A 7,724-nucleotide genomic window follows, 5' to 3' on the forward strand; every position below is an offset into this window, starting at 1 on the left:
GGCGGGTCGGGCCCAGGTGGACTGTAAGCTCGCCATCCTGGGGGTGGGTCAGGGTTTGAAGGAGTTGACACCACCAACGTTTGCCTCGCTCTGGCTCACCCTCAACCATATAAAGGATGCCATATGGGCCACCCGAAACCTGCTGGTGGGGAAACGTGTTACAGTCCCCCTCCACGCGTGCGAGCAAAAAATAACATCAACGCTGCAGGGTGGGCCGCACGTCGTTATTCAGATGGGGGGGCCGGGGTCACACGGTGAAGGTCCCGGCCGCCACCGTTCCTGGCCGCCCGTAGATGCACCCTCACCACTCTGGTTACGGGAACAGTGGGCCGGAGGAGAGGGGATCTCCGCTGGGCACTGGAAGCGAGGAGTCTGGGGCCTGTTCTGGAGACCTGGAGTGAATGGACAATCTTGTTAGGGACTCACCCTCGATTCTGTATAAGAGATGTTTATTTGGCATATTTTATTGTTTTATTGTTTTATATCTGTATTCCTATTTTATTTTAATCCATTTTACCTTTCCTTTAAAACAACACACAACACACATGGACTTTTACACAACACATCCACATAACTGATTTTTTAACTGTTAATTATGTCCTTTTTGTTGTTTTAAGATATGTGCAAAAATGTGATTTATAAAGGAAAAATAATGGATACTGAAAGAATGGAATGAAACAATGTGACAATAAAACTTTTTCGAAAGAAAAAAAATCTGTTCTTATCAGTTTAATATCTGATACGTGCCCTACTCGGGCACCATATATTAAATAGATTTTTGGTTCTGGGAGATGGAATAGGGCCTTGCTCCGTCCACTTCACGCATTGACCGCAGTACTTCTGGGAATGGTGCACCCTCCTAAAGTGTTCAATAAAGGGGCCATAGAGCGTGATGACGTACTGACGTAGTGGGTGTGTGCGTTGGGTGCGAAAATTCAACATGGCAGCGCGCCGCTGCTAGAAAAAGATAAGAAACCTTTTTATTTTTTCATTCTCTCTCTCTCGTTTTTTCTGTAACAACATCACTCACCTTAAACCTAACTCAAAACCTGGATTTCATCTCAGACCTGGACCAACTGGAGGATTACATTGATCATCACTTCAACAGACTGTTTACAATGGGGCGATCACGCAAAGCCAAAAAACCACGCACTTCGGATTCTTCTCCCGTATCAACCAATTCACCGCCGTCACCAACATCACCAGCATCCACCCCGATCAAAACAAACTGCTGTTCCGACATACTTTTTTCAATCAACGAGCGATTAACTAACCTGGACTCTAGACTCTCACTAATCGAAGTACTGCACAAAGAGTTTCAAAACCTCCGTCATAGCCTGGAATACAGTCAACAGCAAGTCGATTCACTCACAGAAGAAAATAAATCACTGAAAAGCTCCGTGGACACACTCGCTGCAAAACTTTCCACTGTAAACACTCAACTTACCTCCGTCATCGCCGAGAACAAAGCCATGCAAGAAACCATCCTGGATATACAGTCACGCAGCATGAGAGAAAATCTAATCTTCTCCGGCATTCCCGAATCATCCACCGAAGACCCCAAAAAATCTGTTAAGGACTTCTTGGTTAACCAGCTCAAACTTGCACCAGAGACTGTAGAGCACATCACTTTCCATCACGTTCACTGTATAGGACAGAAACTCGTCAACTCCACCCGTTCTCGCCCCATCATCGCCAAATTTGAACATTTCAAGCAAAAAGTACTGGTTCAGCGACAAGGACGGCAGCTCAAAGGAACTCATTACGGACTCAACGACCAATATCCACAAGAGATCATCCGCAGACGTAAGTGTAAGGAATCTCGGCTTAGGGTTTATAGCTCAATTTGAATTCAGGGGAAGAATATTCCAAATACTGATCTGGATCAGCAATTTACAGAATATTTGTTAAACCGAGTTTCTCACATAAATTAAATCACCCAACGAGGGGTGTTTCACAACCCACGTCTGCTTCAGGTATATATGACGAAATTAAACACAACGAATTATGATTAATTTGGAGCATATATTTTCCACAGATCGGGGCTGTTTGATCTTTAAACACAACAAAGGATTACACAGCTTTCTCAGTCAGCGCGCCAGTGTGCGGATCTGTAAAACTATCAATCACTTGATCTGTTTAGCTTAATTTTCTGACAATGTTTTGTGCATTCAACAAAATCAGATTGTAGCGTTAGGATCTAATATTAAAGAGGCTTTGTTATGTGATTAATACAAACAATGGCAAATAATGTCTAAATGAGTTTAATAAAAGCACACGACTAAGTTACACTACAAAAATCACACGATATATGTCACAAAATGAAAATGAAACTTAAGAAAAGAACAAGGGAAAATGGAAATACAAAGAAAATTACAGTTACTAGCACAGCTTTAAACCTTCAGAGACAACCACAGGATTATATCTTGAGTCTCAAATTTGATGGAACAAATTGCTTTTTAGACCTTTGTATGCTGGAAGCGTGCGGTTGTCCGGGAGGCGGGAGCCGGATTTCTTTGTTCTCCCCACGTGGGTGTGTTTCGCGGGAGATCAAAGCGTAGAGAGTTCGTGCGGGATGTTGTCTACTTGTTGCAGAAGACACACTTACGAACTTTAACTGGCTATTCGCAAAAGTAAACGTAACGAAAAACTGATAACTTTAAAAAGCTTCAGAAGATGACGAGAGGGTCCAAGGAGATTCCGGAAGGAGGTAAGGTGTAAGAGATCAAGAGTGTAAGAGAACCAGAATAATCATTTTTATCAAGCTTGTATATTTAAATTCAGTAATTTCACTTAAATGGCAATTCATAGGTAATCTACATTACCATTTAAGTGAAATTACTGAACTTAAATATACAAGCTTGATAAAAATTAACATTCTTGAAGAAAATTTCAAATGGCATTTAGAGGCTTTTGCATCTGAACTCTTCATATACACGTTTTAATCATGATTGTTGAGTGCTCTCCACCCGTGTTAATTATCTGAACGTGCTTCTCATTGTAACGCCTGTATTGTTCCCATGTTGCAACTGAATTAATCATTGGTCCAGAAAAGTGGAGCTGTTTGAGTGGGCTGAAAACTGATGTGGTCTTTTGGCTTTCCACTTTTTGCTTCTCGTGGATTCGCCTGACGAGTTGTTGGACAGGGTTTTGAGGCCGACGGACAAGTTTTTTCAGTTTACCTAAAAATGTCTCAAAGGGAAAAGCTGAAACACTATCCAACGGGCCGAATTTATGTGCATCTTGAGCTAGGTGGATCAAGGAATGTATGTTATAGCTGACAAGTTCATTGCCATAAATTGCAGCAAAGTCTTTTACAAAGAGTTTCAAAATCTCCTCAGCATAGTCACAATTGTCAGAAGAACATAAGGCAGGACTCAGAAGAATTCTCATAGATACCGATAGAAGTAAAAAGTTTCTGTACATTATAGTGGGTATATTATTGAGGAGAACAACAGGACCAGTGTAAAGTAAAAATTGACGCAGCTCTGTAGCTTTCCATGTGCTGAATTCGAACAAGGATTGTGGTTTCCTTGCAAAATTGCTAGGTAAATATTGCCTGATAGAAACCATAAATGCTGACATTACAACAAAAAACTTCATAGATTGCCTGCATTTTAGTGGCCCCTTTAGCCAAAGAAATATTAACTTGCGCATTGCCCCCAAACACACAAGGTGCATATAATCTAACACAAAACTGGTCACTAGAATTACACGCGAATGATTCAGTTAGTGCCATTTGTGCATTCACGCGTTTGACGCGAATTCGTGTCTGCCGCCCGAGTTGAAAAATCTGAACTTTGGCGTGAATTCGCGCCGCGTTAACCAATCAGGAGCCTAGCTGCTTGCTCACGAGGTGAAGTGTCTGGATGCTTCAATAAATTATTTTGTTAATATGACTAAATGCATGGTGGGATTATGCACAACAAAGCAAATGTTTTATCACTTAAAACATTATTTCTATATACGAGACATATCATTTTGTATTGAATGTTATTCATTCCATATCTAGATTATATGAAATAGTATTATGTTGTAAAAACAATCAACATATGTGCATAAGTTCGTGTCTGGACGTGAGAGAGAGAAAAAAAATCACAGGACAGGTTAATAACTTTTGAAGGTTGGCTCTATTTATCATCAAAACAAAAATAAATGACAGCTAGATTAGATGGATGAGGGCGAGGGTGATCCGGGACAACAGGTCATCAAACTGGGCGCGGGACAGGCGGAAGTACCGCTGACAGCGGCCGTCATCCAGCGCAGCTCCTGGAGTGAGCAAATGGTGAAACTCGTCAAACGGTTCGGCTCCGAAGGGTCCGGTGGACACAAATATACGGCGACGATGATCCCCACGCCGCTGTTCTGCTCTCCAGAGTAAATACAGAGCGGTAACTCTTGATGAATGCTCGGTCGACATAAAAACAATGGCGGATTTCGATTCTGACGTGCGTAAATTTCGCTTCAAACTTTTGTTTTTACGCACGCCAGTTTCGCTCTTGACACGCGAATTAACACAAAGTGGTCAAGCGTCAAACTAGACGCGTCAGGCGCAAATTTGACGCGCGATTCGCGTCCGGTGTGAACGTAGCATAAGAGTTCTGCCATCCATTGGGATATCAAGGCCCTTCCTCCGTAGGATTTTAAGAAGTGCAGACAGCGCTGTTTGTGGTATGTTAAATTCTGCAGCCCACTCTGCAAGCCCAAGCGAATCATTATTATTGTCTTCTTCCATGTCAAAACATTCATCTCATGCAAATCACTGTCACTATCACACCCAGGCATATCACCTGGCATCCAGTTTTCAGAATCCAAATCATCGAATGAGGAAAGGTTAAAATCATAAAAAGAATCTGAGAAAAAATCTTCCTCTAAATCGCTTGACTCAAAACAGTTCTGATCACAAGCATCGTAGAAAGTGTCTGTGGAATCTTCACTTTCAGTATGCTCTAACAAATCATCCAGTGGGCATTCTTTATCAGATTCATGTGCCACCAAATCATCAATCATAGACTCATTTTCAAGGAGACGCAAATGTTCCTCCACTTTTGCTGATATTTTCCTCCTTTTAGTTCTCTCTGAATACTCCATTATTTCTCTAAAAAAAGGAGAAAAAAAAGAAATAAAAAGCATTTTAGTTTTTAGTTATGAATACAGGGGTTTGGAAATGACAAACTATAGAGTGCAATTGCAAATCATATAGTTTGTTAAAGCTGGTATTAATGTGGCTGATTTCACCAACAGTTCTTCTAGTAGCCTTTACAGTGGGCTACACCAGAGCCATGGAGAAAGAGAGTTACAACACTCCCATAGACCGACACAGGAACTTAGGAATGAGGAAGTAACGCATATCGTGGAGCCGCCAATAGTTCCGATTCTGGATCGATTCTGAGAATTTCAGAATCGATTCTGAGCCTAGTTTTTAACCAGATGTGCGATGACGCTGAGTTTGCTTTAGAAACACCCCGTATTCTGCTTGCTTCCAATTCCTCACATAGGCTACTGTAGGCCTACATACACCACTCGAACCTTCCGTAAAATAATCTTTCATAAAGTTCGGAAAGATTGAAGCGAATTACGAGGACATTCACAGGCTTCATTGCACGTGCTTTGAGAGACGCACACTTTGTTTGATGTTACACTTGAAGTGTGCGGTCTCGCCCGTCGGTGTATTTTCCTTACGAATGCTCTACGGAGTCATCATTTATGTGGTTTGGAATGCAGTGGACTTATATATTTAAAATATCAACCTCACTAACGGAAGACTGCTTTCAATTTTAAATCCTCACGCGTGCTTTGTTTGTGTAGACTGCTCGTGCATGCAGCTGTGCGTCTCCGTGGTTTAATGTGTGCCAAATTAACGGAAACACAGCCAGTTATGTCTTAAGGGATTAAACAGACAGGACAAACCAAATTACTTATTATATTTCAAAAGAGATGCATGCGTGAATGCAGCTTAATAGATCTCCCACAGTATATGTTGTCATAGTAAAAAAATAACAGGCTAAAGATGAAGAAAATTCCCTCACAGTTCTTGAATAGAAAACGTTCAGATAATCTATAGGCTCGTGAAAGCACTTTTTGTTTGTTGCTTGTTATATGTTTCTATGCTCCTCTTTATTATTTGTTACTTGCTTGTATGTTTTGAAGTTATATTAGTTTAAATTCTTAACATACAACTGTTTTAATTATTTTGTAGAAAATGTGTAATTATAAAAAAAGTAGGCCTACTTAATTATATAAACTAATGAATTGGGGGGGGGGGTATATGTAAGCAATAAGGTACGAGAGGCTGTGCTGTATCGTGAATAAGTAATGGCTGAAGGGCGTTGTTAGGCACGACGCGAAGCGGAGTAACCCCTTCAGCCGTTACTTATTCACGATACAGCACTTGCCTCGAGTACCTTATTGCTTTTATAAAACGGTTGCCACACAATATTACAATAAAAAACAATGTATTAGTGCAACTTTTTAATGTAGTTTAATCAATAAAAACATTCCTTCCGCTAGAAAAATATAGGGTCCCACTTTATATTAAGTGGCTTTAAGTACTATGTACTTACATTGAAATTAATAATTTAATACAATGGACTTATTGTGTACATACATGTTTTTACATTGTACTTATATTTTAAAAATACCAGCATGTAATTACAGCTGTAATTAGGGCCCGAGCACTAACAGTGCGAGGACCCTATTGAAACTGTTAGGGTTATTAGGGCCCGAGCACTAACAGTGCGAGGACCCTATTGAAACTGTTAGGGTTATTAGGGCCCGAGCACTAACAGTGCGAGGACCCTATTGAAACTGTTAGGGTTATTTTTTTTTTTTTCTTTTTTCTGCAAAGTAAGTGCCATTTTCGGGGCCGCAACATGCTCAAAAACTCACCAAATTTGGCACGCATGTCAGGACTGGTGAAAAATTTCGTATTTTGTGGGTTTCGCAGATGGGCGGGGCAAAATGGCACGCTAGCGCCACCTAGAAAATTGGAAAAAATTAGCCCCTCGTCCACGTTCAACCTACATGCACGAAATTTGGTGGGGACGTGTATCATGTCAAGACGCACAAAAAAGCCTCAAGAACCCATACCCTAAACTCGACAGGAGGTCCGCCATTTTGAATTTTGCGGCCATTTTTGGACGATTTACAGACTCCGTACTTTAACGAACTCCTCCTAGGGATTTAGTCAGATCGACTTAAAATTTCTGCTGTGCCTTCTAAAGGCATTGACGATGTAAAGTTGTGCTATCTGCGCGTTATCTTCGATGTCCGTGTCCGTGGCGTCGAAGATTCGCCATGAAACAGGAAGTTGTAGTAACTTGGCTGTAAATGCCCAGATCTGCACGAAATTTTACACATTTGACAAGAGTCCCGCCCTGAACAAATCTACATGCCGACATTCACCCACAGTCATAGCGCCACCTGCTGGCAACAGGAAGTGACCTTTAACGAAGCAGCCCCCACCGCTTGTTTGACCGACATGTACGAAATTTCTGTGGTACATCTACCATGACCAGACGCACAAAAAATCCTCAAGAACCCATACCCTAAACTCGACAGGAAGTCCGCCATTTTGAATTCGGCGACCGATTTGGGACGATTTACACACTCCGTACTTTAACGAACTCCTCCTAGGGATTTAGTCGGATCAACTTCAAATTTCTGTTGTACCTTCTAAAGGCATTGACGATGTAAAGTTGTGCTATCTGCGCGTTTTCGTCGAT

At 41.4% G+C, this 7,724-nt stretch overlaps 2 pseudogenes; one reads left to right on the plus strand and one right to left on the minus strand.

Annotated features, from left to right (window-relative positions):
- Positions 1–690: 690 nt before the first annotated feature.
- On the plus strand, positions 691–860 carry LOC148997402 (U2 spliceosomal RNA; annotated as a pseudogene).
- Positions 861–2,928: 2,068 nt separating this feature from the next.
- Positions 2,929–5,193, minus strand: LOC148997403 (uncharacterized; annotated as a pseudogene).
- Between the last annotated feature and the right edge of the window lie 2,531 nt (positions 5,194–7,724).

Source organism: Pimephales promelas, chromosome 2 (assembly GCF_988280905.1).
Source record: "Pimephales promelas chromosome 2, fPimPro1.hap1.1, whole genome shotgun sequence".
NCBI lineage: Eukaryota > Metazoa > Chordata > Actinopteri > Cypriniformes > Leuciscidae > Pimephales > Pimephales promelas.